This window comes from Triticum aestivum, chromosome 6A (assembly GCF_018294505.1).
Source record: "Triticum aestivum cultivar Chinese Spring chromosome 6A, IWGSC CS RefSeq v2.1, whole genome shotgun sequence".
Classification (NCBI taxonomy): Eukaryota; Viridiplantae; Streptophyta; class Magnoliopsida; order Poales; family Poaceae; genus Triticum; species Triticum aestivum.
The window spans coordinates 22,764,320-22,791,946 of record NC_057809.1 but is presented as its reverse complement, the minus strand read 5'-3'; the positions used below and the strand labels follow the sequence as shown (position 1 = coordinate 22,791,946).

General features: G+C 42.7%; 1 pseudogene; it reads right to left on the bottom strand.

The window, feature by feature from the left end:
- Positions 1–1,960: 1,960 nt before the first annotated feature.
- On the bottom strand, positions 1,961–27,079 carry LOC123129340 (uncharacterized; annotated as a pseudogene).
- Positions 27,080–27,627: the final 548 nt, after the last annotated feature.

Sequence of the window (27,627 nt, the reverse complement as noted above, 5' to 3'; positions counted from 1 at the left end):
TCATTAATGTGTGCAGCAGACAGATGGCCGGCCGACCGTGGTGTTGTTCGAACGCAGGGCAGTCGCGTGCACCGGGAAACGGCGCGGGCGGTGCTCTCTCGGCCGGCACGTCGCTTCAATGCTGGCGCCACTGATAGCTCACGTCTACTCTGGCCAGGCATGAATGCAACACTGACACTCTAGAGTGACACTGACTGTCTCGGGCGGGAAGCGCGCACAGGTAAGGAAGGTGATTTGGGTGGACCAAGGTAGTCAGACGCCCGCAAAGTGCATGACCGACAAGTGGACCGAGACCTGCGTTGAATGCCACAACACGTCCGGGCCACACAGTCCGAACGTATGCCGGCGGTTTGAGAGTCCGCGTTAAAGATGTCCTAAGAAACTACAGAATATTTAGCTGCACATTACCTCACGCCGTGGATTGTTGGGCATGTCGAAATGGTCACTCCCGCTTATGCTACCGAGGTTAGTTATTAGTAGGAGATGCTACACGTACCTAGGGACAGCTGCTTGCATATTTCTTCTATATCCATCAATCTCTGCTAGAACTGATTGGAATGGTAGACAAAGCTGTAAAAAAATGGTAGACAAAATAATTCTTAGAGATTAATATTAACAACATATTTGTTCTCGGCCGTATACTCAAATTCAAAGAGAGCACAAACGTAATATGCTATAACATATATCTGTTCACTACAGAAAAATTATCATTATCATGTTCTTAGTTGTTTGCCGAGTACCGGAACACGAGATCACGGCAAAAGCTTGGTAAGCCGAGGTCACGGCGCACACCTGCTGTCGCCGAGCGCTTGGCCTGATGTGCCTGGAAAAAAAAACTAGGTTTATGAAATGTGTGGCATGTCACGTTGCATGGCCATTTGCGCTTGACTGCTTCATGGCGTACAACCCACCATTGCCAAGATTCACGGACCACGTACTATGCCGAGCTCCCTCTGTCACGTACACATGACAGAGGGAGCGTGGCACATATTATGAAAATACTTTTTTTCCTGGTCGTACACATGATTGCCGAGCTCCCTCTGTCACGTACTCGGCAACATGTTTACGAAAATACTTTTTTTTCCTAGCAGTAAAAGGTTACCAAGCTCACCTCTGTCAACTACACGGCAACATATTTACGAAAATACTTTTTTCCCTGGCAGCAAATGTTTGCCGAGGCCCCTCTGCCACGTACTCGGCAACATATTTACAGAATTATTTTTTCCTCTTGCAGTAAATGTTTGCCGGGCTCCGTCTGCCAAGTAATCGATAACATATTTATGAAAATACATTTTTCCCTGGCAGTAAATGTTTGCCGAGCACCCTTTGTCTGCAACTCGGCATAGTTATTTTGGTGTACTTAGGTCTTGCCACGTGTCCTTTTTTCCTGAGTGCCGCAGTTCTCAGGAAAGAGTTGAGATTGCGAGCGTAGCCCAGGCGCCACCTTTGCCGAGATCTGCACTTGGCATAGCCTAGCATCGCTGAGTGCAGAACTCGACAAAAAAGCAACACCACATCACTCGTATTGCCTATTCTGTCCTAATTCCCTGCAATTGACAAACAAAACAACACACACACACATAGACATATCACATATATATAGGTTGACATCTGTATACCTCAAAGTCACATCATGTCACATCACATACGAACTAAACTCATAAGTTCACAAAGTTGACAACAAGTTCACAAATTTCACAACATAGTTCATCCAAATGCACACAAAACAGAAGATACAGATATAGGAGGAGGGTCGACACATCACGATGATCCTAGAGGAGGAGGAGGAGGGCCGCCACACATCATTACCGCCCAGATTTCCTGTAACCCCTACAAAGGACGAGGGATGACACATCAGCATTGTTCCAAGTTGGTTAATCGGTTAATATGGATAGGCGTTGACATGGGAAAAGAGTAATTTATTTGCTTCTTTCTACAAAGATGGCGAGGTACTACCTTTTCAGCTCAAGGATTCTGGTACCCTAGCTGCAACTATCTGCATGTTTTGCAAGTTTTGGGGTGATGAGGCGCTTTGTTTGAATCAAGGATCTCGGGATTTTCACAGTACTCAAAGTCACTTTCCATTGACCTGTTAAGATCAGTACACACCGTTCCATTATTGTTTGAGTCCACACCTTCTGAAGAACGATCAGATTGACCACCACTATTTGTCTTTAGGCTCCTGTTATTTTGGTCTACTACTCCAGCACCACCTGGAACCGAACCCTTAAGATCACTTTCTTTCGGAGAGCTTGTACTTGCCCTGAATTCCCATGGCCTAAACTCACTGGAGTTGCTGAATGCAGTTATCTTAAACATATAGCATGTAGCTGGCTTGAGTTCAGTGACAACAAATGTTTTTGACGTTGCATGTATGATGCCAGTTGGATTTGCCGAGTAAAATCCTGGACCATCCACCTGGTGCCATAGTTTAAAGCCAGTTACCCCTTGGGCGAGCAAAGGACATCGACCGAAATCAAAAACTATAGTGATAGATGTAGGCGTTATAGGTTCAAACTTTACGAAGCTTGATGGCATCATATTGGATCCTGAAAATGCAAAGATGCACAAAGTTAATATCATCGCTTCCATATGTTAGATCTAATGTGAAGGGCCACAAAACTTACGTTCAAATTGTGAGTTAGTACGAGATTCAACAGAGAACTTAGACTCCATGACATCAAGTGCTTGAGCACAAAGTTCCTGGACTTTAGCACCACAAGTAAGCTGACTGACACTTCCACGACCCATATGTCCATACCCGCGTACAGATCCAAATTCAGCCTCCAGTTTCTGCTTCGCTGTGTCAACAAATTTATGCAAGACCGAATACTTCTCCGTGGAGAAGAGGATCCTATGACTCAGAAAAATCCGGCAACACAATGTATCGAGCCGCCGAGCCTCTTTAGCTAACACTAGTTGTGTTTTCCAGGACCTGAACAAGTACATTAAACAGTCATATTATTGCTCGACAAGATAGTTTACTAAAAGGGTGGACGTTCAAACAAGAGGAAACAGAGCAATGGGCTGGTAAACTTGATGAATACAAATATATGATAAAAGTACATTGTACTGGGTTGTTCAAGAAGTGACTTCATCAACCTCTTTTATTATATAACTACTTCAGAAGGTACTACTAAGGTAATTTAACATGATTCTAATTAACAGAAGTGCACGCCGGACCGGTGAGACCCATGCCCGACAGGCGTCCTGGATGGGTTCTCAGGTCTTAGATGTTAGGTTTGGCTGCGATGTCTGTTTGGTATTAGGCCCAGGCTATCTGCGCCCCTTCATCAGTTGGATAGAGGTGCTTAGACGGCGGCTTTAGTCTTACTATTGTATTACTTTGTAAGGTCTTGTGAGAATAATTAATAAAGTAGCCGTATGCATCGCCCAGATGCAGAGGCCGGGGGTCATCCTCCTTTTCTAAAAAAAACAGACGTGTTCCACAGCAAATGATAAATGCATTTATCTTAACTGTAAATCGGCACAAGCAATGCCGGAATAAACCTGCATGAATAAAAAAAAGCCCCAGAATATATACCGGAGCAAATCATGCTGCTTCCGACAGTGAGGGCAGTAATAAGCACCATCAAGTTTCTTGCACTGCCCACTCGGCAGAATTCCGGTTCTTCCATCCTTGAGAGCACACTCAAGATGGCATGATAACCCGCAAGAATCTTTTTGCATGGGATATTCTGAACGACAGAACAACCATATGGTAGGGTCCTTGTTGTCATCGTACTGGAAACATATGCAGCATGAACAGCGTCTGCAAAATTTATCTCCCATGTTAAGAATTGCTCTGCATGCCATATTCCGGCAGGACCGCACATTATTTATTGGCACGAGTACAACAGCGGTTAGCGGATTGTTGACTGACGAATTGTCACTCTTCCTTTGATGTTTCGCAGGGTACTGATGGTTACTTGCGTTGGGGTCGAGAGTTGGCTCCTTTTCTTGCACATGCACCACAGGGCCAGATGATTTGCCAGTAGTTACCGCCCTGAAGAGATAATCCAGCATTCTCTGCTTAGATAATCCAGTATATTTCCTTTCCCTTCCTAGATCGGCACAAAGAATCTCTAGAATATCACGGCGACTCCATGACTGTAGTTTCTCAGGAGCACTTTGTGGCCTCTTCGATAACTCAAGAACAAGTTCTCGCTTTTCATCCAAACTCATCAATCGGCATTTAGCAGGTTCAATAATAGCTCCTGGAGAAAAGGAAAGACTGAACCATATTAGTATATCACAATCCAATTACTAAACACTGCAATCAATTTTGTGCACCAGTAGATTTGAGATGCATAACCAGATATGCTAGCATCCAGAAGCCAGAGAAGAATATACAAAACAAACTTCGTAAACATCCATATTGACAATAATTTATCAGCAATGCACAACTTGAAAACTGACAATTTCAACTTCATTACAACTCAATATCCCATAGATATGTCACGAAATAGCATGACAAATGAGATATGGCAATTTAGGTTGCCAGTTGCAACTAACAAGCATAGCATGCAATAAAAAAACAAAGATCCACTCTTTTGAGGCTCTCGTGTAACTTTGGGTTATGACTTACAATGCCATTCTCTCTACAAAGTTCAGAACTTGGCACCAGACACAGGCACATTAAGTGAAGACATGTGCATTGTACACAGTACAAACACCTCTCAACAAAATTAGCATGAACGCTAGGAACCAAGGTTGGCATAACGAAACCACCATCTACTGGCGCCCATAGAAAGACAGCAACTTGACATGGAACGCAAGATTTAATCTTGCCACCACCCTCTTGAATCCTAACAGATTTAATCATGCTAATATAACCCGTCATCCTTACATAAACCACAAAACATACAAGAGCGTCCACGTGCATGCATATAAAACCACCGGTAAAAATTCCCCGCAACCCCCCTGGCCCCCGCCTCCCCCGCAATACCGCCCACCAACCACCACCGGTACAGCCACGCACGCACGCATCAACGACTGGTACTACAACCACTACCGATTGAGTTTACCGCGTGCTAACCGACGGGACACGTGTGGTCCGTCTATCGACATGACATCCCGACAAATATGGTGGTAACGGTTGTTATCCAGCCGTGTGCAACCACCAAAAGTGCTAGGCCTAGAAACTATTTTTACCCTTACCTACATAGATTCGGTATTGGGCCTAGTGTTAAGCCCATTACAGTCGAGTCACAAGACGGTCTGATCCATTCGAAGAGAGTCTGGAACTTCCGACCTAGACTGGCTCGCACAGTCACAGTCATATGCACGCACCTATGCTCGTGTCGTCTTCCGACCTAGACCACCCCCGGCATACTTGGTTCTCGTTAGGCAGAGGTTAAGTAACCATGCCACACGTGGCTTGTCTACTTTTCACACTTGAATGAGGCATTCAAATAGCATATGTATATATGTTTATTGTCACATATGCACAAAGGGCATGAGATTGTCTAACACTACCACATGTTACCCTTATAACTATCGATGAGTGTCTATCCTACGATCTCACCCAAATAGCAGATTATATTCTAGTCTCCCCCACTAATTAAGAGGTTGCACCTTTAAGAAGAGCTCTAAGTGACCTCCTAAACTAATTGAACCTCATCTAAAAAAACTAATTGGACCAGGTTTTGATATCTCCCCTTATCTCGTGCTATTGTCAACCGGTTCAACTGATTGGCACTGGACGTGCGCTTCGCTAGGAGATTTTTTTTGTCACAGGCGACAAAAGGATGGAGGGATTGGTCGTACTTCTAGACAAGTCCAAAACAGCGTGGGTGTCGGCTTGGTGGGATCATCGAACACCGAGCCACTGATCGGAGCCGCAACAGCTATAACCGCACATGCGGTGGGGCAATTGGTAGTACAGAATCAGTTTTGATCGATTTATTGCTAGGAAGCTAATTTGCTGATAGATTGTCGGCTTGATCCTTGGTGCAAGTAGCTAGAGGGAAAAGTACCAGATGCAAGCTAGCTAGCGCGCGGGATCTTAACCTTCCCACGTGCTAGCTAGCTTGCACTGGGTTCTTTTCCTTTAGCTATTCGCACCAAGATCAAGCCGACCAATCAATCAACAAATTAGCTCCCCTAAGTAATGAATCGATCGAAACTGATCATGTAATACTAATTGCACAACCGCGTGTGCGGCTGCAACTCTAGCAGCTGCTGCGGCCTGCGGGTTAGTGGATCAGCCTCCGACGATCCCACCATGACCGACATCCACCATGTCTTGGACTTGTCTAAAGGTCCCACCTATTCCCCCTACTTTGGTCGCCGGGGGCAAAAGAGAAAATAAGCGAACCGGTGCATATCAGTTGAACCGTTTAGTTGACAATACTACAAGAGTAGGGGAGATAAAAAATTTCCTGGTTCAACTAGTTTAATTGGTCACTTTAGAGCACTTATTTTTAAAGGGACTTTAGAGCTTGTTTAAAGTGCTATTAGTTTAGGTAAGATAAACTCTTAATCCTGACAATCATCCGTAAAAAGGGAATAATTGAAACCTCTAGTAAGTGCTATTTTACTTCAAATGGAATGACATTATTGGATCATTAATTGAGTACCTTCCTAATGCAAAATGCACCAAGTACTCCCTTCCTAATGCATACTTACAGAAATTATTTTTACGAAATATTTATAGATATCTTTTAGTTGCAACCTATTTTCATAGCATATAAAACACTCCCTTTGTTCATAAATATAAGATGGTCAAACTTTTTTATGAATCGGATGTATATAGACACATTTTTCTGAGTCTGTTCACTCATTTCAGTCGTTATATAGTCGATATTAAAATATCGATAACATCTTATATTTGTGTGTGTATGTGTGTGTGTGTGTGGGGGGGGGGGGGTAATACATTTCCCTACTTTAGAAACGACTAAATACATACGAATATGTCTTTTTTTAATGACTACACTTTTTTATTAGTGACAAGTGAATGTTTTGTTCGGAGGGAAGAAACTTGTGATATTTTAAGGCACTATAACATAAAGTAGAAGAAACTTGTAATATTTTGCCCCAAAATAGTATTCTTCAATGAAATTAAAGGATAGGGAGGGAAGCATTCCTAAGCAACAATAGAGTAGAATCAAATGCGGAAAATTGTAATACAAATGGTTTGATGGAATTGCCCAAGTAATAGATGGTAGCACTGAGCTTGGATGGCTCAAGTGCTCGTCAGAGGAATGATTTGTAAGGTCAACGTCTTGATTGGCATGTGTGATCGGCACTTGATTGGAATATGATAACTCATCGTCATGACCTATATATATCTTCTTCCGTTACTACTTCTTGAGCCACTAGTTCATTTTTCACCGGGGATTGATGTTTGTCACTGCTAAGAGTAAGTTGGGGCCCTCTAGTAACTCCCAACTTGTCATCCATACCTACTCCCTCTTCCAATGCCACTTCTTCCACCTCTTAAGTTTGTACTATGGCATGAGCCCCTCTAGGAACTTGTAACATGTCACCACAACCTATATCATCTTCCACAACCACTTCTTCTACGTGTTCATTTTCGGCTGGAGTGATAAGTTGAGCCCCTCCAGGAACATCCAAAATGTCACAAGAATTTCCTTGAACCAACTCTAATATAGTGCAATTCAGATCCATAACAAGCCTAAGCCCCTCATCTGACACAATGAACAACTCAACGGAAGGTTTCACACATTTTCATAGCATTTTATTAGTTAAGCTGTAAGCTTAATTTTATAGCGATCTTTTTCACTATAATTATTCTTGATACTCACAACATGCTAGTAGGAAAGATACCTCTTCGAATGGCAGTTTGAGTTGGTTCCAGTGAAGTCGTAGCATTTAAGTTCGACATTCGGCCACGGGTGTTAATTCCAACTTCTGTATGAACCGCAATGGCGTCAACTTTCCTTCCATGTGTTCTCATTGAGGAGCTTATCTTACGAGTATTGCGAGAAATTGGAGGTAAACTCATTCTAGAACCAAACTCCTGCTTCAGAATACCATAGTAGAGTTAGGTATTTGTGCTTTGAATATGTTGGAATAATGTGCTTGCTAGATTCATTGGAAAATAGAGGGGCAATACAGGAATACAGAATGTTACTTTCATGGCATTACATAGCACATACCCATTCATTTGATTCAGAGGAATAGTAAAAAAGATAAACATTTTCTTAAATTCAGTTATAAAAAACTATAGTAATTATATAGTCTATGTGGTGCGCTTCACAAAATTCTTGCACATAAAAAAGAAGACAAAGTTTTTTGTGACATGATTACATCCTTAGTATATCTGGTAAGAAACACAAGACAAATAGTTTAACTCAAACGACCAGAACCTACTTATATGTGCAATAAAGTTCTTCCATCTCCCAATGCACATCTCTGGTATATCGTGGGGTTGATGCTTACAAATCGCCCACCACACTCAAAGCATTGTAAATGAGAAGCTTGAAACGTGAAAACGTATTCACGCGTGCATGTCACTCTAGCTTTCGTTAAACTTAATGTGCCCCAAATGGTAAGCATATGATTTTATGTACAGACTCTATTTACAATAACAGCCTAAAATTAGAAGCTGGATGTGTCACAATTTTATATACAGACTTCTTTGACAATAAACAAGGAAACTAGTTGAATTGAGGTACATTAGAGGTATATATAGGACTTCCATACCGCCGTTGTGATTACTATACCAATCTAATTGGGAAAATTTCATAATTAAGCAAATGCAATCTACGTTATTACATGTGAATGTCTAAAATTAACATACTCATACAACTAAGACATGACATTTTTTTTGGAAATTACTACAATTTCATCGGTAGGTTATTTCTAATAGAATATTACACTGCCAAATCAATAAAAAACGCATCCATACCTTCAACTCCTTATATGGCTCCTGGCAACTATAGTTGAGGTCGACAGTGTGGAGGAAGGCCACAAACTAGTACCAAGATTCAAACCCGTAGATTGGTGGCGGCTATGGCTACGAGCGCCAAGATTCATACCACTAACATGCCGAGTTGAAGGATCAAAAGTTAGGGTTAGATCAGTTATGCGCTTAAGCGAGGTTCCGAGATGGGCAGAAACTTTACCTTAGTCTTGAGGGCGGGGAGGCGGCTGACCATAGGAGAAGGAATATCACTATAGAATGAGAGTAGATGGAGGATGAAAGAGAACGGCGACGGAGGGGAGACGGAATGGGTAGGGTAAGTTGCGGGGGATGTGTTTGCGGGTTTTATAGGGAATATGCCAGTGGGAACACAAGGGACGGTCTAGATTTTACAGGGAAGATGGTAGTGGTTGGGCGTTCCAAACCCTAAAATTCGGCCCACTTCTATATGGCTTTGAAAACAAATGTCATTTGGGCCTGGCCCAAGAGCGTAGACAAGCCGATTATTGAAAGGCTTGATCCAAATGCATCTACTTCCGTCTTGGGAAGTTATTGCAGCCCTGCAGATCTCATCGTGCACAATGGAAAAAGAATGCGGTGAACATTAGTTGTACATGGCAACGATGCATCGTGACACGGAAAACCATGCAGGGCGACTAGGAGATGGCAGCGGGGCAGTACCATAAGGGTGTCCGGTGCGGACCGGCACTACAACAAGCGGACACGGCTTCTGGATCGTGTAAGCAGTCTAGGGACAACTTAACTTGTTTATTTAGGTTGCTCCTTGCCTCTCTTTTTAGTTATACTAGCAAAAGGGCATGTGCGTTGCAATGAGATAATAAAGTCGCGGTCTTCAAATCAAGTTTCAAATATTCACACTCCATGTATATACACGTATTTGAATATTTGTGCACTAACCGGCACGCATGCGGACGTAAGACGCGTGCATTCTAACATGCTCACAATGGATCGATGTTGGACTTGATCCTTGATGCATGTATTTTTTTTAATACACTCTTGATGCGTGTATGAGAAGGAAAAGAAAATGTCAGTCTCATGATGGATGAAAAACTAGGGGGCCTTATGACATACAAATAATTCAGAGGAATGCTCGTTTTTTGTTCACTTTTACGGGTGATGGGATGGGTAATTTACTTAAACTTTAGGATTAGTTTCGCTGACACACGGAAAACTCAGGGAAAAAAAATTAATGATAGTTTTTTTTTCACTTCCAGGTGGTGGGATGGGTAATTTACTTAAACTTTAAAGACATTTTGAATGATAGGGCAAAAAAATCAGAGAAACAATTAACAAAGAGCTTTTTTTTGCACTTATGGGTGACATGGTGGGTAATTTACTTCAGCTTTATGGACAACTTAGGATAGGTCGACGGACAATTTTTTTAGAGAAACGACCTATCATTTACTATTAGGTATAGATATATTTGTTTTGTACAAGATTATTTTTATTGTAGAATTACAACGTCAATTTATTAGTGATCACTAATTATAGAGATTAATTCAATGTTGTTGAAGAATTGGTGTTTATTTTTGGATTGTAAAATTATTGAAACACAAAGAAGAATGGAGGCATTGCATCTCTCTTCTAGAGACATGCTACAAAGAAAACTGTAATTGCATCGTTTACCCCTACTGCTATGAGCAACCTTTAATTTCACTTGACGTTTTCTCACCACAGACACCAGTATGATATTGATCATATTCTACATGATCTAGGGGAAATGTTGCCTAAGTCAAATATTACATCACGGCTACTCCTATGAACCCATTGTCGAAGGGGTAGACTGCTCACACTTCATAATGGGAGAAGCAAAGACCGATATTGATGGGTAAATCATTGAATTCTATGGAAATATGCCCTAGAGTCAAGAATATTGTATTATCATATTCTCATATTCATAATTAAGAGTTTATATTCTATGTTATAGCTGCTATGATCCTGGAATGTGAGATTTAGTGGAAAACTCATATGCATGTTTGGAATGATAAACGGTAAAATAAGATTCCTAGTCTTGCCTCTAAGGCTAGCTCAAACATTATTAGTGATCATGTTTTCCGGTCTTGGGATATTGTTAAGTATAACGATAGTCCTAAAACAACTTTGAGAATATGACGTTACCAGAACGATCGTATTAAACCGACCCAAACTTGTTTGTTATACGTTGAGATACAATCGTCAATAGTCAACTATTATAACACAGAGTGTTAATGTGTGATTTAGTTCCTTGGACCATGAGAGTATCATAGTCACTTATTATCGTATGACGAGTTTGGAGTTAGTCAAACTTCATTTGTAACACAGTGATCATAACGACAACTTACATGCTCATCGGAAAGTTTGACAAGGGACTAGATAGCTCAAGAGTGGGATTTTCTCCTTCGATGATGGAGAGATATTCTTAGGGCCCTCTCAATGTGATGGCATCCACCATTGTTTGGCCAGACACATGTGAGTAGATCACGGGGATACCGAAACATACAACGAGAAAGAAGAACAAAGCCGACAACGAGAAGACCGGTATAGTGAGCATGTGTATAACTTAAGAAGATATCGATTCATCCCATCTCGGGTTTTCTGAAGTATGGTGAAGCAAAAGAAATACCACATGATAACCAAAAGGGGGAAGCTGAGTGTACTCATATAGGGATCGATATGGAGGTCCATGGTTCCGCTATCGGTCATTAAACGAAAGGGGTATTGTTCATCTCTATGTTTTATCGAACCTATAGGGTCACAAGCTTAAGGTAATCACAATCTGCTAAGTGTTAGTAGGAAAGAAGTAATGAGAATATATTTGTCAAATAGTTTCACTAATATTCGAAATAGTTTTGAGAGGAACCGCAAGCGTTTCAGGGTCACCGGAAGGGTTTCGGGGTTTATCGGGCATTACCGGATAATACCGATAAATAATATATAGGTGGAAAATGTTGCCGGAGATGTTAAATTAATAATAAAAGACTCTAATAATAGTTTGGAGGCCTTTATATTTAATTAAATATCAACAGTCCTTAAAAGGCCAAGAGGTGGAAAGCATATTGGGCCACAAGGGCCCAATAGGGGAGGCGCCCCCCTTTCCTCTTGCTGAAGGAAGGGGGATGCTGAGTTGGAGGAGGACCCCCCTCCTCTTGGGCTACACAAGGCGGGAGACCCTCTCCCCTTGTGGCGCCCCCTCCGCTCCCTCCAACCTATATATACTAGAGGTTTTGGCACTTTTGATATACACAAGTTTTAGAGCCTCCTCTAGTTGTCTAGTTCTAGTTGATCCAGTTAGAGCTTGACCTAGATCCAATCCTCATAATTAGAAGACAAGTGTGGTTCTAATCTACTTAGAGAACTTTGTGTGATTGATGACATGATTTAGCTTCGGTTCAACTCATTGACGACATGATTTAGCTTCGGTTCAGTTCTTTAGGCTTCATCATAGTGAAGAATAGTGAACTGTCACAAACATGAGAGGGAAATGAAGGTGTACGATCTTCTAGGGGGTCATGTGTACTAGACGAAGTTTAGTGTGGGACTAGAGATTTTTAAATAAGTCTCTCCCCTCACACATCGGGAAGTTAATCTAGCAACAATAATTATCGCCTTGATGGTGGACGTAGGTAGGTACAGTTACGCGGAAACCCTAGAAGCCACGTAATTAAAAATTTGCCAAACCGATTAGAGGACATCTAACTTGGTTTTGTAGGATGCATGTGATGTGGTATAGCCTTCGTCATGATACAAGTTTATGTATGAGATGGTTATATGATATAACGTTAAGTGACCTGCACGTCACAGTACGACATGATGGCTGGAGCCAAGGGATTGTCACTTTTGTGACCTACGTGTTAGAACTCGTTATTCTATTTTATCAACGGAGCGACGGACGTTCTATGGAGGACCAGGAGCAAGGTGGCTTCATGAGGCGCGGGAGAACTTGATGGTGTCTACAACATAATCACGGAGTACCTTCATAAAGACCTCACAGGATCTTGGAGACGTTCCCGGCGCCAAGGGCTATACTATATCATGCTATTATGAATTGTCTACGATGTTTATCCCTTTGTTGTTTGCACACTTTGATTACGCAGTAGTCAAATATTAGGGTGATCTCTCATAGAAAATATCAGTTTAAAATGTGCTCCTCGCAGTGTTGCAAATGTCTAAGACACGTAGCAGTTCAGAGTGCGTCATGCCCACATGAGTACAAATGGATTGTGAGGTGTAAGCCAGGTAAAGTTAGACCGTGCAAGCAGAAAACACTCGGTTGTCTTGAAGTTCTAGCAGAATTGTTCTGAGCTCGGAGCACATAGCATCGAAAGATGAACAAGAGTCATATGGACATATGATCGCCAAGTTTGCCTATCCATTGAAGTTCACGTCATCAGTGATGTCCACATCAATGAGTATGAATAAGATCAAGATCTTGAATCACTCACTTTTAATTATGAGAGATATTGATTAAACACTAGTGCAAATTAATTATGAACAATGTCTAATTGAACTTGTTTTATCATTGTAGGTCAATGGCTCACAATATGTGCAACTTAGCTCCTATGTTAGAGAAATAGAAGTTGGCTGCAAATGGTGGAAACTATGTGCATTGATCCGGAACCTGATATTTGTTTGCATGAGTGCTAAGAAAGAGTATGTGCTGGATTACTCCCTAGGTGATCCTCCTACGATAGATGCATCGCAGGAAGTTGCAGCTTCTTACACTGCTTGTAGTGATAATTGTGATTCAGTCCAGTGCCTCATGTTGACTTGCATGGATCATGAACTATAGAAACGTTTCAAACGGTCTAGTATTCAAATTATAATTGGGTCACTAGATGCTCTACACAAGAAGCAGGAAAGGACCGAACATTTTGAAATAACCAAGGCCTTGATTGAATGCAAGATGGCAGAAGGTTCCTCAATGAGTGAGCACATAGTAAAGCTTCCCGAGGATACATCCATTTTTTCATCATGAGTTTTTATCGATAATTATTGCATTATGGGCTGTTATTACACATTATGTCACAATACTGAAGGAAATATGCCCTAGAGGCAATAATAAAGTTATTATTTATTTCCTTATATCATGATAAATGTTTATTATTCTTGCTAGAATTGTATTAACCGGAAACATAATACATGTGTGAATACATAGACAAACAGAGTGTCACTAGTATGCCTCTACTTGACTAGCTCGTTGATCAAAGATGGTTATGTTTCCTAACCATAGACATGAGTTGTCATTTGATTAACGGGATCACATCATTAGGAGAATGATGTGATTGACTTGACCCATTCCGTTAGCATAGCACTTGATTGTTTAGTTTGTTGCTATTGCTTTCTTCATGACTTCCGGAACCTGATATTTGTTTGCATGAGTGCTAAGAAAGAGTATGTGCTGGATTACTCCCTAGGTGATCCTCCTACGATAGATGCATCGTAGGAAGTTGCAGCTTCTTACACTGCTTGTAGTGATAATTGTGATTCAGTCCAGTGCCTCATGTTGACTTGCATGGATCATGAACTACAGAAACGTTTCAAACGTTCTAGTATTCAAATTATAATTGGGTCACTAGATGCTCTACACAAGAAGCAGGAAAGGACCGAACATTTTGAAATAACCAAGGCCTTGATTGAATGCAAGATGGCAGAAGGTTCCTCAATGAGTGAGCACAAAGTAAAGCTTCCCGAGGATACATCCATTTTTCATCATGAGTTTTTATCGATATTTATTGCATTATGGGCTATTATTACACATTATGTCACAATACTGAAGGAAATATGCCCTAGAGGCAACAATAAAGTTATTATTTATTTCCTTATATCATGATAAATGTTTATTACTCATGCTAGAATTGTATTAACCGGAAACATAATACATGTGTGAATACATAGACAAACAGAGTGTCACTAGTATGCCTCTACTTGACTAGCTCGTTGATCAAAGATGGTTATGTTTCCTAACCATAGACATGAGTTGTCATTTGATTAACGGGATCACATCATTAGGAGAATCATGTGATTCACTTGACCCATTCCGTTAGCATAGCACTTGATCGTTTATTTTGTTGCTATTGCTTTCTTCATGACTTATACATGTTCCTATGACTATGAGATTATGCAACTCCCGTTTACTGGAGGAACACTTTGTGTGCTACCAAACGTCACAACGTAACTGGGTGATTATAAAGGTGCTCTACAGGTGTCTCCGAAGGTACTTGTTGAGTTGGCGTATTTCGAGATTAGGATTTGTCACTCCGATTGTCGGAGAGGTATCTCTGGGCCCACTCGGTAATGCACATCACTATAAGCCTTGCAAGCATTGCAACTAATGAGTTAGTTGCGAGATGATGTATTACGGAACAAGTAAAGAGACTTGCCGGTAACGAGTTTGAACTAGGTATTGAGATGCCGACGATCGAATCTCGGGCAAGTAACATACCGATGACAAAGGGAACAACGTATGTTGTTATGCGGTTTGACCGATAAAGATCTTCGTAGAATATGTAGGAGCCAATATGAGCATCCAGGTTCCGCTATTGGTTATTGACCGGAGACGTGTCTCGGTCATGTCTACATAGTTCTCGAACCCGTAGGGTCCGCGCGCTTAACGCTACGATGACAGTTATCTTATGAGTTTATATGTTTTGATGTACTGAAGGAGTTCGGAGTCCCGGATGAGATCGAGGACATGACGAGGAGTCTCGAAATGGTCGAGACGTAAAGATCAATATATTGGACGACTATATTCGGACATCGGAAAGGTTCCGAGTGATTCGGGTATTTTTCGGAGTACCGGAGAGTTACGAGAATTCGCCGGGGAGTATATGGGCCTTATTGGTGTTTAGGGGAAAGAGAGAGGAGAGGTTGGGCGCCCCCCAAGGCCTAGTCCGAATTGGACTAGGGGGAGGGGCTGCGCCCCCTCCTTCCTTCTCTTCTCCCTTCCCTTGCCTTGACTCCTACTCCTACTACTTGGAAGGGGGGGGGGGGATCCTACTCCCGGTGGGAGTAGGACTCCTCCAGGGCGCGCCATAGGGGCCGACCCTCTCCCCCCTCCTCCACTCCTTTATATACGTGGCCAAGGGGCACCCCATAGACACAACAATTAATCTCTTGATCTCTTAGCCATGTGTGGTGCCCCTCTCCACCATAATCCACCTCGGTCATATTGTAGCGGTGCTTAGGCGAAGCCCTGCGTCGGTAGAACATCATCATCGTCACCACGCAGTCGTGCTGACAGAACTCTCCCTTAAAGCTCGGTTGGATCGGAGTTCGAGGGACGTCATCGAGTTGAACGTGTGCAGAACTCGGAGGTGCCGTGCGTTCGGTACTTGATCGGTCGGATCGTGAAGACGTACGACTACATCAACCGCGTTGTGCTAACGCTTCCGCTTTCGGTCTACGAGGGTACGTGGACAACACTCTCCCCTCTCGTTGCTATGCATCACCATGTTCTTGCGTGTACGTAGGATTTTTTTTGAAATTACTATGTTCCCCAACAGTGGTATGAGAGCCTAGGTTTTATGCGTTGATGTTATGCACGAGTAGAACACAAGTGAGTTGTGGGCAATATAAGTCATACTGCTTACCAGCATGTCACACTTTGGTTCGACGGTATTGTTGGATGAAGCGGCCCAGACCGACATTACGCGTACGCTTACGCGAGACTGGTTTTACCGCCGTGCTATGCACACATGTGACTAGCGGGTGTCAGTTTCTCCAACTTTAGTTGAACCGAGTGTGACTACGCCCGGTCCTTGAGAAGGTTAAAACATCACTAACTTGACAGACTATCGTTGTGGTTTTCGGTGCGTAGGTAAGAACGATTCTTGCTAAGCTCGTAGCAGCCGCGTAAAACTTGCAACAACAAAGTAGAGGATGTCTAACTTGTTTTTGTAGGGCATGTTGTGATGTGATATGGTGAAGACGTGATGAGATATAAGTTGTTGTATGAGATGATCATGTTTTGTTGAAGTTATCGGCAACTGGCGAAAGCCTTATGGTTGTCTCTCTATTGCATAAGATGCAAGCGCCAAGTAATTTCTTTACTTTATCGCTATGCGATAGCAATAGTTGCAAGAGCAATAGTTGGCGAGACGACCATGTGATGACACATTGATATAGATCAAGATGATGGAGATCATGGTGTCATGCCGGTGACGATGGAGATCATGACGATGCTTTGGAGATGGAGATCAAAGGCACAAGATGATGATGGCCATATCATGTCACATATTTTGATTGCATGTGATGTTTATCTTTTATACATCTTATTTTGCTTAGTTCGACGGTAGCTTCATAAGATGATCTCTCACTAATTATCAAGGTACAAGTGTTCTCCCTGAGTATGCACCGTTGCGAAAGTTCTTCGTGCTGAGACACCACGTGATGGTCGGGTGTGATAGGCTCTACGTTCAAATACAACGGGTGCAAAACAGTTGCACACGCGGAATACTCAGGTTAAACTTGACGAGCCTAGCATATAACAGATATGGCCTCGGAACACGGAGACCGAAAGGTCGAGCGTGAATCATATAGTAGATATGATCAACATAGTGATGTTCACCATTGAAAACTACTCCATTTCACGTGATGATCGGTTATGGTTTAGTTGATTTGGATCACGTGATCACTTAGAAGATTAGAGGGATGTCTTTCTAAGTGGGAGTTCTTAAGTAATATGATTAATTGAACTTTAATTTATCATGAACTTAGTCCTGGTAGTATTAGCATATCTATGTTATAGATCAATAGCTCGCGATGTTGCTCCCCGTTTAATTTTTATATGTTCCTAGAGAAAACTAAGTTGAAAAATGTTAGTAGGAATAATGCGGATTGGATCCGTGATCTGAGGTTTATCCTCATTGCTGCACAGAAGAATTATGTCCTTGATGCACCGCTAGGTGACTGACCTATTGCAGGAGCAGATGCAGACGTTATGAACATTTGGCTAGCCCAATATGATGACTACTTGATAGTTTAGTACACCATGCTTAACAGCTTAGAATCGGGACTTCAAAGACGTTTTGAACGTCATAGATCATATAAGATGTTCCAGGAGTTGAAGTTAATATTTCAAGCAAATACCCGAGTTGAGAGATATGAAGTCTCCAACAAGTTCTATAGCTAAAAGATGGAGGAGAATAGCTCAAGCAGTGAGCATGTGCTCAGATTGTCTGGGTACTACAATCGCTTGAATCAAGTGGGAGTTAATCTTCTTGAAAAAATAGTGATTGCTACAATTCTCTAGTCACCATCACCAAGTTAGTAGAACTTCGTGATGAACTATAGTATGCAAGGGATGACGTAAATGATTCCCAAGCTTTTCATGATGATGAAATCGATGAAGGTAGAAATCAAGAAAGAGCATCAAGTGTTGATGATTAACAAGACCATTGGTTTCAAGAAAAGGGCAAAGGGAAAGAAAGGGAACTTCAAGAAGAACGGCAAGCAAGTTGCTGCTCAAGTGAAGAAGCCCAAGTCTGGACCTAAGCCTGAGACAAAGTGCTTCTACTGCAAAGGGACTGGTCATTGGAAGCGGAAATGCCCTGAATGTCTAGTGGATAAGAAAGATGGCAAAGTGAACAAGGGTATATTTGATATACAGGTTATTGATGTGTACTTTACTAGTGTTTATAGCAACCCCTCGGTATTTGATACTGTTTCAGTTGCTAAGAATAGTAACTCGAAACGGGAGTTGCAGAATGAACAAAGACTAGTTAAGGGTGAAGTGACAATGTGTATTGGAAATGGTTCCAAGATTAATTTGATCATCATCGCACACTCCCTATACTTTCGGGATTAGTGTTAAACCTAAAATAAATGTTATTTAGTGTTTGCGTTGAGCATGAATATGATTGGATCATGTTTATTGCAATACGGTTATTCATTTAAGTAAGAGAATAAATTGTTGTTCTGTTTACATGAATAAAACCTTATATGGTTACACACCCAATGAAAATGGTTCGTTGGATCTCGATCGTAGTGATACACATATTCATAATATTGAAACCAAAAGATGCAAAGTTAATAATGACAGTGCAACTTATTTGTGGCACTGCTGTTTAGGTCATATTGGTGTAAAGCGCATGAAGAAACTCCATGCGGATGGACTTTTAGAATCACTTGATTATGAATCACTTGATGCTTGCGAACCATGCCTCATGGGCAAGATGACTAAGACTCCATTCTCTGGAACAATGGAGCGAGCAACTGACTTATTGGAAATAATACATACTGATGTATGCGGTCCGATGAGTGTTAAGGCTCACGGCAAGTATTGTTATTTTCTGACCTTCACAGATGATTTGAGCCGATATGGGTATATCTACTTAATGAAACAAAAGTCTGAAACATTTGAAAATTTCAAAGAATTTCAGAGTGAAGTGGAGAATCATCGTAACAAGAAAATAAAAATTTCTACGATATGATCATAGAGGTAAAATATTTGAGTTAAGAGTTTGGCCTTCAGTTAAAACAATGTGAAATAGTTTCACTACTCACGCCACCTGGAACACCACAGTGTAATGGTGTGTCCGAACGTCATAACCGTACCTTATAAGATATGGTGCGATCTATGATGTCTTTTACCGATCTACCACTATCGTTTTGGGGTTATGCATTAGAGACAGCTGCATTCACGTTAAATAGGGCACCATCTAAATCCGTTGAGACGACACCGTATGGACTATGGTTTGACAAGAAACCTAAGCTGTCGTTTCTTAAAGTTTGGGGCTGCGATGCTTATATGAAAAAGTTTCATCCTGATAAGCTCAAACCCAAATCGGAGAAATGTGTCTTCATAGGATACCCAAAGGAGACTGTTGGGTACACCTTCTATCACAGATCCGAAGGCAAGACTTTTGTTGCTAAATTTGGAGTCTTTCTAGAGAAGGAGTTTCTCTCGAAAGAAGTGAGTGGGAGGAAAGTAGAACTTGATGAGGTAACTGTACCTGCTCCCTTATCGGAAAGTAGTTCATCACAGAAATCTGTTCCTGTGACTACTACACCAATTAGTGAGGAAGCTAATGATGATGATCATGTAACTTCAGATCAAGTTACTACCAAACCTCGTAGGTAAACCAGAGTGAGATCCGCACCAGAGTGGTACGGTAATCCTGTTATGGAGGTCATGTTACTTGACCATGATGAACCTATGAACTATGAGGAAGCGATGATGAGCCCAGATTCCGTGAACTGGCTTGAGGCCATGAAATCTGAGATGAGATCCATCTGTAAGAACAAAGTATGGACTTTGATTGACTTGCCCTAAGATCGGCGAGCCATTAAGATTAAATGGATCTTCAAGAGGAAGACGAACGCTGATAGTAGTGTTACTATCTACAAAGCTAGACTTGTCGAAAAAGGTTTTTGACAAAGTTCAAGGTGTTGACTATAATGAGATTTTCTCACTCATAGCGATGCTTAAGTCTGTCCGAATCATGTTAGCAAATTGTCGCATTTTATGAAATCTGGCAAATGGATAAACAAAACTGCATTCCTTAAAGGATTTATTAAAGAAAGAGTTGTATATGATGCAACCAGAAGGTTTTGTCAATCCTAAAGGTGCTAACAAAATATGCAAGCTCCAGCGATCCATCTATGGACTGGCGCAAGCATCTCAGAGTTGGAATATACGCTTTGATAAGTTGATCAAAGCATATAGTTTTATACGGACTAGCGGTGAAGCCTGTATTTACAAGAAAGTGAGTGGGAGCACTACAACATTTCTGATAAGTATATGTGAATGACATATTATTGATCGAAGATAATGTAGAATTATTCTGCAAAGCATAAAGAATGTTTGAAAGGAGTTTTTCAAAGAAAGACCTCGGTGAAGCTGCTTACATATTGAGCATCAATATCTATAGAGATAGATCAAGACGCTTGATAAATTTTTCAATGAGTACACACCTTGACAAGATTTTGAAGTAGTACAAAATGGAACAGTCAAAGAAGGAGTTCTTGCCTATGTTACAAGGTGTGAAGTTGAGTAAGACTCAAAACCCGACCACGGCAGAAGATAGAGAGAGAATGAAAGTCATTCCCTATGCCTCCGCCATAGGTTCTATAAAGTATGCCATGCTATGTACCAGACCTATTGTATACCCTGTCCTGAGTTTGGCAAGGGAATACAATAGTGATCTAGGAGTAGATCACTGGATATTGGTCAAAATTATCCTTAGTGGAATAAGGATATGTTTCTCGATTATGGAAGTGACAAAAGGTTCATCGTAAAGGGTTATGTCGATGCAAATTTTGACACTGATCCAGATGACTCTAAATCTCAATCTGGATACATATTGAAAGTGGGAGCAATTAGCTAGAGTAGCTCCGTGCAGAGCATTGTTGACATAGAAATTTGCAAAATACATACGGATCTGAATGTGGCAGACCCGTTGACTAAACTTCTCTCACAAGCAAAACATGATCACACCTTAGTACTCTTTGGGTGTTAATCACATAGCGATGTGAACAAGATTATTGACTCTAGTAAACCCTTTGGGTGTTGGTCGCATGATGATGTGAACTATGGGTGTGAATCACATGGTGATGTGAACTATTGGTGTTAAATCACACGGCGATGTGAACTAGATTATTGACTGTAGTGCAAGTGGGAGACTAAAGGAAATATGCCCTAGAGGCAACAATAAAGTTATTATTTATTTCCTTATATCATGATAAATGTTTATTACTCATGCTAGAATTGTATTAACCGGAAACATAATACATGTGTGAATACATAGACAAACAGAGTGTCACTAGTATGCCTCTACTTGACTAGCTCGTTGATCAAAGATGGTTATGTTTCCTAACCATAGACATGAGTTGTCATTTGATTAACGGGATCACATCATTAGGAGAATCATGTGATTCACTTGACCCATTCCGTTAGCATAGCACTTGATCGTTTATTTTGTTGCTATTGCTTTCTTCATGACTTATACATGTTCCTATGACTATGAGATTATGCAACTCCCGTTTACCGGAGGAACACTTTGTGTGCAACCAAACATCACAATGTAACTGGGTGATTATAAAGGTGCTCTACAGGTGTCTCCGAAGGTACTTGTTGAGTTGGTGTATTTCGAGATTAGGATTTGTCACTCCGATTGTCGGAGAGGTATCTCTGGGCCCACTCGGTAATGCACATCACTATAAGCCTTGTTGCAACTAGTGAGTTAGTTGCGAGATGACGTATTACGGAACGAGTAAAGAGACTTGCCGGTAACGAGATTGAACTAGGTATTGAGATGCCGACGATCGAATCTCGGGCAAGTAACATACCGATGACAAAGGGAACAACGTCTGTTGTTATGCGGTCTGACCGATAAAGATCTTCGTAGAATATGTAGGAGCCAATATGAGCATCCATGTTCCGCTATAGGTTATTGACCGGAGACGTGTCTCGGTCATGTCTACATAGTTCTCAAACCCGTAGGGTCCGCACGCTTAACGCTACGATGACAGTTATATTATGAGTTTATATGTTTTGATGTACCGAAGGAGTTCGGAGTCCCGGATGAGATCGGGTACATGACGAGGAGTCTCGAAATGGTCGAGACGTAAAGATCGATATATTGGACGACTATATTCGGACATCGGAAAGGTTCCGAGTGATTCGGGTAGTTTTCGGAGTACGGGAGAGTTACGGGAATTCGCCGGGGAGTATATGGGTCTTATTGGGCTTTAGGGGAAAGAGAGAGGAGAGGTTGGGCGCCCCCCAAGGCCTAGTCCAAATTGGACTAGGGGGAGGGGATGCGCCCCCTCCTTCCTTCTCTTCTCCCTTCCCTTGCCTTGACTCCTACTCCTACTACTTGGAAGGGGGGGAATCCTACTCCCGGTGGGAGTAGGACTCCTCCAGGGCGCGCCATAGGGGCCGACCCTCTCCCCCCTCCTCCACTCCTTTATATACGTTCAGCACGAGGTACGGCCGGTGGGAGAGCTGCATCGGAGCCTGAAAGTGGAAGCAGCAGGTGATGTACTCTGATACTAGATGCTGCAAGAACATAAGAAAATAAGCTCATCTAATCGGTTCAGAAGTACTCCCTCCGTTCCAAATTACTCGTCGTAGAAATAGATGTATCTAGAACTAAAATACATCTAGATACATCCATATCTGCGACAAGTAATTCGGAACGGAGGGAGTAGAACACAAGAGAATAAGCTCATGTAGTCGGTTCAATCGGCATATGTAAAATGCTTTATTACCAGGTGCATCTTACAACAATCATCTTGCCATCCATGTTCATGCAAGGTTTAAATGTAATTGTATGCATTGTTTTCTAATTTCTATAGCCTTTTGGTTTTATAATGTTATCTGTAGAAAGCAATGCAGTTCCTAAATAATTGAAGATGTAAAGGATCCAAATTAATGTTTCTTGAGTGATAAAAGGATAGGGGTGGTCACTACTCTGCACATCAGACGTTCAAAGCACCAAAAAGCATCCGCTTCATGTTCCAAAATGATTGATATTGGTGAACAAAGATCGCTCATTCCTACTCATGCATGAAAGGATTTAATAAGCATATATACAACGTAGCATTAAGGAAACTGTCATGGTTAAGAATTTCCCTTTTTACTAATAATTGATCCAGATGTGTAAAAATACTTTATCTGCACACACAGACAAAAAGATCTGTGTTGCTTAAACAACTCACCCTGACAGTAACCGATGTCAGTGTCCACCCATGCGTACACTGTAAGAATGTCCCGTGCCAAGTTCTCCTGGCTCTCGTAATAAGTTAGTGTACGGTCAGTTTGATTTTCGAGACCTACAATTGAGCAGTGGAAGAATCAGAAAATTTTAGAACTTGAAGAAAATATACGCCAACTGTTATTTCTTTTACATGCGACAGATGCTCTAAAACAGAGGCAATACTGCTGCTTACCAATTTGGTTCAGAAGAAGTTTCGATTGAATAACTTCTTTTGGGAGCAGTCCATTATTGGTTTGTTGTTCTCCATTTGAGTTAGGATCCTCTCAATAGGCTGGCCATCTTCAGTTATGACACGCATAGTAGTTACCCTTCCACTACCAACTGTCGTGCCCACTTCTCAGCACTTTGTTTTCAGTTTCTCATATCCTAACCTATGAAAATATTCAAATCAGTATAATCCTCATGCCATTCATATGTTATCGTTATAACTTTCTGAAAAGCATAGTGAACTTCCTGAAACAGAAAATAGCAGTGCTACTGTAGCATAACATGTGATAGAACAACATTAATCCAGTTTTTCAACGAACTAAAACTTGTAGATACGATGGCTTGAATGTGCATCCCTTTTTTTAGACTGCTTCCACTCTGCTTGAGAAGTCTCTAAACTACTTGTGATCTATTTGAGAAATTTCAACTCTCAGTTACTGATAAGTATTATCATCCTATATGCTTAAAGTAGCCACTGTCGCAAAAATAAGGACCAAAAAAGGAAATGTGAGTGGTGAGTGCGCTGCTAGCTACTCCCTCTGTTCCAAATTACTCGTCGTGGTTTTAGTTCAAATTTGAACTAAAACCACGACGAGTAATTTGGAACGGAGGGAGTAGATTGTAAAAATCATGTATCGCAACGAAGAGTGAAATTGTAGTGAGATTAAAATGGACTTAGATGATAAGACGAAAGTAAGATGCAAATGAAGATAAAAAGAAACACCTTCTCTGCTGTCGCAACTGGTTTCTCTGTTTGGTAGTGCTTTTAGGGTCATAACACCCCAGCAAAAAGTCCCATACTTCTCCTTTGATGTTTGGGTGGACACCCTGTTGGCATAACCAAAACAAAGACAACCTCCTGGTTCAGTTAAACCGGGGAGTCACAACATGTGCATAGATGCGGTATATAGGCCCCAAGGGATAGTAACAAATGCCAAGAAATGCATGGTTGTTGAGAAGAAACATTGCAAGGTTGACAGGATAGAGAACAGTGTGAAGGGATGCACAAGGGATTAAAACAGTGTTACTGATGAGAATACATGGTTCAGAGTCTTCCCACTGAATGTTGTATCAGCTGAAGAAGCAAACTGATTCAGCCAAAATACCGAAATATGCTCTGTTCCTACAACTTATATTTCTCATGAATAATTATTGGCTGTATGCAGCAGTGTGCAGACCCTTTCTAATTTTTTTTTGATATAAGCTGTCAACTAGTCATGAATGCAAGTTTGACTGCAGGTGTTGCTACACATGACATGATAGGACCGGGAGAAACGCGTTGAGATGTTTGCTCAACTACTGACCAACCTGTGGTTAACTGTGGAGGAGCAGCACAACCTCCAGCATCTGGAGAAGATCATTTCAAATCAAGGAGTTTCTGAACACAAGCTATTCTTACTATTTTAATGGCAACACCAATTAGTGGTAGCAAGGGCTCAGGTTTGTATCTGAACCACCCAGGGGACGAGTACGCGCCCGTCGTGGTTGTCCTGGACGACCCAGGAGCTGGAGGGGGCGGGCAGGAAGGAGAGGAAGAAGTCGCGGGCGAGGGCTGCCGGCGCGGAGGGTTGAGCGGCTCGGCGAGGTGGAAGCCGAGGAGGGGCGGTCGTGTAGCTTGCCGAAGCGTCGGAGGAAGGAGGGTTCGGCGGCGACGTGGCAGAAGGAAACGCAGGAGGTGGAGGTGGAGGCGAGGTCGGCTTGGTCAGGGAGGAGGAACATTTCCTCCATGAGATTGTCAGGGATCGGCAGCGAGGCCATCTCCTGGAATCCATGCCGTGGCAGCCGCAAACGAGGACGGTGGTCGAGGATGGCCGTTTCCGGGTGGTCGAGGATGGACGCTGCAATTAGAACTTTGTGTAGGGTGTTACTGCAAATGAACCTACAGAAGTACAGAGTGATCCGAAAATCACACCGAATCCCATCCTATCCTGTGAAACCACATCCGGCGGCCACAATTTTTCGTGTGAGACTAAATTAAACCTCATGGAACTTGACGGAGAGATCTGCTAAGGTTCCAGTTGGAGGGATTCCTCCAACTAAGAAAAAAGTTGGAGGATAGGATGAAAGTGCACAATCAAATAGCTATGAATAGAAGTGTACAATCAAGTACGAGTAGCTATGAAAAAAGTGTACAATCAAGTACAAGGAGCTGAACTATCCGAAACATAGTAGTTTCATTACTATTGGGGTGTCTATTCCTCGGGCAACTGAAAAATCTTTAGCAGTTTCAGTTGGTTCTAATCTGTCCGTCGTCCTGGTCACACAAGGCCAGGGATGTCATGAACTCTTCGGTGTGACGCACTGGGACCGATTGAAACACGAGAAAATGTTATGCAACTGAAATTTAGCAAACGTGCATTATTATTTGTGCGTATCCAGCAGCCAAAGGTGGCAGATCTGCCACACCTTCGTCCTTCTCCTTCTTCGGCTTCACATCCTCGATGGCCGCATCAGGTGCTTGCTTCTGCTCCTCCTCCACCTCCCACTCCGGCAAGTTCGGAGGCAAGCCCACTGCAATATGAACTTTGCGCTTGGTTCGAATATCCTTAAGGAGCTCCAACCGCCGCTCCGGAGTTTCATATAAAACATACGAAATTTATTACATTTTTCATATAAAAACCAGAATAAAACCTACTCTAAACCTAATCTAGATGATCGCCCGTGCCCGTCCCCCATGTCCGTCCATGAGCCCCATGAACCGAAGCTCCGGCTAATGCCTTGGCCTTCTTCTGTTCCGCCTCAATGTTCTCCAGCACTGCCTTTGTAACCTCCGCCTCCGGAGCCCCAGGAAGTGAAGTTGTCCGCCTCCATGTCTCCTTGCTGCCGGTAATGCCCGAGGACGTGCCGACTTCATGGTCGTGGCGGCAGGGCGCGGCCTTGGCGGAGCTGACGATGTCCTCGTCGTCACTCTTGCCCCACACCTCTGATGTTGCCTTGTCGAACTCCTTATAGGCGGCCTCGAGTTCCCCCTGATGCTGGCCGTACTGCCAGCGGGCGAGGTGGATCCAGAGTGGTAGGACTCGAGCAGCGATGCCTACTCCGTCACATCTGCGTCCGGCGTGATGGCCCTGTAGGTGTCAAGCTGCTCCTCCGCCTCCCGAAACTGCTCCTCCCGCACCATGTCCATGTAATGGGCACGAGCCTCGCTGATGGTCAAGCTGTAATGCACCGGCAAGGAGGGTGGCGCCGGCTCCTCCTCGGCTGCGTCCTCCATAGTGACATTGTCAGCCTCTGTCTGCAAGACAGCAGCAATGACGACCATCTCCTTCTTCTGCTATGCTAACAGCCCATCCCAGAGAGGTTTGGAGCACGAGCAGGCCATGGTGGGAGTGGTGCGGAGTTGAAAAATGGACAGAGAAGGATGACTACGGTTATGGCCGGGGCTGAAGTTTATATAGCGGGCGAATGGCAATGGTGGGCGGCAGACGGACGGACGAGTGGCACCAGAGGTTCCTCGGCAACTGCATGTCATCAATGTGGGCGGCAAACAGCCGGCCGGCCGGCTGTGGTGTCGTTCGAACACAGGGCAATCGCGTGCCCCGGGAAGCGGCACGGGCGGCGCTCTCTCGGCAGGCACGTTGCTTCAATGCTGGCACCACTGAGAGGTCATGTCTGTTCTAACCAGACGTGAATGCAACACTGACACTCTGGAGTGACGCTGACCGTTTTGGACGGGAAGTGCGCATGAGCGAGGAAGGTGCTTTGGGTGGGCCAGGGCAGTCAGATGCGGGTGTTTTTGTGGTTCGGACGCCCGCAAAGCCCCCCCACCCCCCTCACTTTGTCCCCGGTTTACGGGGAAAAGTGCATCCG